The sequence below is a fragment of the Phalacrocorax carbo genome, chromosome 10 (genome assembly GCF_963921805.1).
Source record: "Phalacrocorax carbo chromosome 10, bPhaCar2.1, whole genome shotgun sequence".
NCBI classification, from domain to species: Eukaryota; Metazoa; Chordata; class Aves; order Suliformes; family Phalacrocoracidae; genus Phalacrocorax; species Phalacrocorax carbo.
In genome coordinates, this window is record NC_087522.1 from 24,743,440 (window position 1) to 24,748,493 (window position 5,054).

Consider the following 5,054-nt stretch of genomic DNA (forward strand, 5'->3'; position numbering starts at 1 on the left):
GTGAGGAGGAAGCCACATTTGCAAGGTTTCTGTCAGCACCTGGAAGAGCTGCAGTTTGGGTAGTAGACTGGGAAGAACACAGAGAAACACAAGGCCAGTCAAAGATACAGGAAAAACTTCCTGCAAGAAACCTGTTACGTAGGCTGAGATTCGTTCACTCTGAAACCTTTTCCCAGCTGAAACGATAAAGGTGTGTGAAACTGTGTGTCAAAGATGAAAAGTAGGGGGTGATTGTTCACTGTTTTCTTTAGGTTTCTTAAAGGAAATTCAAGTTTAGGATTGGGCATGTTCAAATGAATGCCCAGAAGATGGCAGATTGAACAAGGCTGCGCCTTCCTTAGTTTTTTGTGGTAAGCTCTTAGCTGTGGGTGCCAACAGTTTGAGTTCAAAAAGGCTCGGCCGGTTCATGGGGAAAGAAAAAGCCATCAATAACCATCTTGTTTCAGGAAGGAGTGGAGGATTGCTGGAGGCTGAGATAAAGGAAACGTGAAATGGATGCCAGCTTGGGGATTTCCATTTCCTGGGATAACGCTCTTTTCTGCGTCTCAGAGCTAGGTAGCAATATCTGACCTGGTACAGGCTCCGCTAAAGCAGGCACAGTGTGAGCTCTGCCTGGGAGGAGGGAGCAGTTTGGGTTTGATGCTGTGAGAGCAGCAGCTTTCAGGATGTTCCATGGGCTGATGTGGAGGTTCCTTTCAACCAAGAGGGTGGGCGCTGGGGCAGAGAAGTGCTACGGAGCTCTGAACAATGTGAGTGTTGTTCAACATGGGTCTCCTGTCGGTGACTGAGCCTTTTCTCTGTCGTTTCTTCAGTCAAGTCATGAACTGATACTAAATACACCACGACTTACCAGCCTAGTAACTAGCTAGGCCACAGCTGGAGTGAAGTTCACAGAATCCCGGGTTGGAAGGGACCTCAGGGAACATCTAGTCCAACCTTTCTGGGAAGAGCCCAGCCTAGACAAGACGGCCCAGCACCCTGTCCAGGCGACTCTTGAAGGTGTCCAGTGTGGCCAAGTCAACCCCTTCCCTGGGGAGATTATTCCAACGGTGACTGTCCTCACTGTGAAAAATTTCCCCCTGGTGGCCAATCAGAATCTCCCCAAGAGCAACTTGTGTCCATCCCCCCTTGTCCTCTCCATGGGACTCCGTGTAAAAAGGGAGTCTCCATCTTCTTTGTAGCTGCCCCTTAAGTACTGGTACACGGTGATGAGATCCCCTCTGAGCCTCCTTTTCTCAAGGCTGAACAAACCCAGCTCTCCCAGCCTGTCCTTGTATGGCAGCTTCCCAGTCCTCTGACCATCCTGGTGGCCCTTCTCTGGACCCCTTCCAGCCTGGCCACATCCTTTTTGTACAGCGGGGACCAGAACTGCACACAGCGCTCCAGGTGTGGCCTGACCAGCGCTGAGTAGAGTGTTCTGCTCTGCTCTGCACAAGTTCTGCTTGTGCATTATGCCATTGTCCTTAGTGCTCCTGTGTAGACCCAATTACTGGAACTTTAAAAAAAAAGAGTTTTGGAGAATTACATGAGGTATGTTACTTTCTTAGTAACCAGCAAGACTTTAGGAATCGCAAGTACCCATGAAATTTCTCATCCAGGTTTGGCAATGGGGCTGATCTAGAACAGAAGTTGCTAGACCCTTAGCCTCAGTTAGTTATGTTCAGATACCACCAGTCTGAACTCCAGCTAAGTGTTTATTATAAACAATCCAACAAAGTCAAGACACAATTTTAAATCATTTTGCTTATATAAGCATTTCAAGTTTGCAGCCTAAGTTGTTTGGCAAGTTTGAAACACAAAAGGCAGTTTTTGAAGATGCTTAGGATGTTTCAAGGAGCACTGGTGTCCTGGTTTCAGCTGGGATAGAGTTAAATCTCTTCGTAGTAGCTAGCATGGGGGTGTGTTTTGGATTTGTGCTGGAAACAGCGGTGATAATGCGGAGGTGTTTTGGCTGTTGCTAAGTTGCGCTTACACTGGTCAAGGACTCTCTCAGCTCCCCGTGCTCTGCCGGGGGCACAAGAAGCTGGGGGGGGGCACAGCCGGGACAGCTGACCCCAGCTGACCCACGGGATATCCCGTACCATATGATGTCATGCTCAGGATATAAAGCTGGGGAAGAAGGAGGAAGGGGGGACGTTTGGAGTGATGGCGTTTGTCTTCCCAAGTCACCGTTACGCGTGATGGAGCCCTGCTGTCCTGGGGATGGCTGAGCGCCCGCCTGCCTGTGGGAAGGGGTGAATGAATGCCTTGGTTTGCTTTGCTTCCGCGCGCAGCTTTTGCTTTACCTGTTAAACTGTCTTTGTCTCAACCCATGAGTTGCCTCACGTTTACTCTTCGATTCTCTCCCCCGTCCCACCAGGGGGGAGCGAGCGAGCGGCTGCGTGGGGCTGGGTTGCTGACTGGGGCTAAACCACGACAGCTGGAGATAAAAGGGCACGTCTGGTCTTACAGGGAAGGCAACTCATACAGTGTGTTGGTTAACTGACTAGGGTGTGGGCAAGGTTCATGCTGTTGCTGAGTTCTCTTGTCTCCAGCAACAACCTCGTGGGCTTGACGAAGTAACACTTCAATGCTTGAAGTGGCTCATGTGTGACAAAAACCTTTTGAAAATAGCAGCCTGTGCCTTAGAAGAGCCAGGATGACAGCAAGTTCCATCCAACTTTCTCTACCCTGAGTGTAATAATGTAAGTTACACCTGGAGAGGTCAGGTTTGAGGCTCCTCTGTGCTGGCTGGAACATCTCTTCTCCCTGTCAAAGGAACGATGGTGATGGGGCAAAGGATGGAAACTGGCTAACCTTGGATTTCTAGCAGAGGGTGATCGCCTGCTCATTGTGCTGGTGGTTGGGGAAATTCACTCCCCCCATGTCTCTTCTGTCTGCACAAAGAAGGAGCTGGAGTGGCTTCAGGCAGGGCTGGCTGAAAGGTTTGAACATAGAAAACACACCTGGATAGGAAGGGATGGGAGCCAGAGCTGTGGCCATTGGGGCAGAGCGGAGGCTGGAGCAGTGAGAAGGATGGCTGATGGAAAGTGAGCAGAGTGCTAGGCTGGTATCACAACTGCATCTAGGGGGAGATCAGGTGGTTCATCTGGGGGAGAGAAGCAGGAAAAGCTCTCTCAGCACCTAACCTTTCCTCAGGTTTAACTTAAGGCTGAGAACAGTCGCTCTGAAGTCAACCTGATGGTCAATGGGACAATTTGAAAGAGACAAAAATGGCAGTAGGTGCCTTGTGAGTGGAGACACTGGCTAGGAAGAAGCGTAGTCTCTGTTTTGCAGGACATCTATGTGCAAATCTCTCTGGGAGCCCTCTCCCGGAGGCCGTGGGCTCTACCATGCAGATAAGGAGATAAAACGACCAGCAGTAGCACAGCCAGAAAGACCAAAGTGGGTCTCCTGCCAGGCCAACCTGAGCCAGGGCTGGGGCAAAGGGCCTGATGGCCAGACTGGAGGGGAGCTCTTGGTGCTTGGCTTCCCAGAACGAGATGAGACATGCTGGCAGCGATCTGGCTGCAGGAGGAGGAGGCAGCCTTACCTTCTGCCCCAGGTCAGAGGCCAAACCACAGCCATGCTGCAGAGGAATCATGTTTTGGTAGTTGGGGTTTATGCTTTAAGATGGAGCTGTATCAAAGCTCCCCCAGTCTCTGAATGAATGCTGGTGAGTCTCTCAGGTCCTTCGTGTAAGATCATTCAGTCTGTGCATCCAAACTGTGAAAGGGACACCTAGCCCCCCTTGGGAGGCTGCTCTGGAGGTACCTGTGCGTGGTGACCCTGTGGGTGTGTGCTTGTTTCCATGCTGGCTCAGAAGTACATCTCTTTTAAGTTTGTCTGGCAGGAGATCAAGACTCCTGAGTGAGAGCAGGGCTGTGTGCCTTGGAGGGCTCTGCTCACTCTTCTCTGGAGGAGCAGCTGACATCCTGGGTCTTGGCCAAGAACTAGTACCATTGCCTCAATGACAGTCCGCTCCATGGTTTGAGAAATGCTGATGGCACCTGCTGTATCTGTAAAGTTTGAACTGCTAAAGCTGTGCCACCCACCCCTTCCAGGAATGTCAGGGACAGTAACTGGGAGCACGGTGGGCATGCAGGTAATACAAAAAGTTCTCCAGTTCAGGTACAGAAGTGGCCTTGGGACCTAAAAATACGGATGTTGTCCACTTCTGTGCACAGGACAACCTGCACGGTTTTATGAGACAGACTGCAAAGCATGGGGAGGAGAGGCAGGGGAGAGGAGCCTGCTACTTGGGCTGGTGGGTAAGGGTAGCAGTGAAGGGCATTCACCCAAGACAAGATGCACCCTGGGACACAGCTGGATCAAGACTGGGTCTGACTGTCCTAGCGAGAGACCTGCAAACCTCGAGATGCATTTTTCTCCCCTGTGCCTGTGGAGTGCATGTATAAGCTGCTTATTTAATTCCCCTTGCTGTACTTGCAGCCCAGACACGCTTCAATAGGGACAGGGTTTGTGCTGGGGCTGCCAGACCTGTTGCCAGCCAGGTGCTACAAAACTGTGATGGGTGGGAAAATGCAGCCTGATTTAAGCTGATTTTAGGTCCTGCTGCCTCCAGGCATGCCCCTCCTGGGGAGGAGACCCCCCCTCCTTGCAAGTGGCCCTGTGTGTCCAGCCCCTTCCCCTGGGCTGCTGCCTGCCCGCTCTGCCCCGGGGTTGCTCCCCCGGGCCTGGCGGAGACCTGGCGCACCGGGGGGGGGGGGCTCTGGGGCTGCTGCCAGCTACAGCACACCTGCCCGGGGTGGGGGGGGACTGCCTCCAGCTGCGGGCACAGCTGGGAGGAGGGGGGGCGATCCAGCTGCAGTCACATCTGCCCCGCCGGGGCTGGCGTTTCCCAAGGCCCGGGTGATGCGGCTGGGGACGGGGTGACGGGTGTCGCCTTTAGCTGCGGCCACATCTGTCCTGCAGCTGCCGTCGGGACCGCGGGAAGGAGCCCCCGGGCTGCTCCCCCCGCCCTCCCCCCCCCCCGGCGGCAGGTATGTCCCTCCCCGCTGGCACGGCCAGCATCCCCCTCCCTCCCTCCCTCCATCTCTCCTTCCCTGCCTCCC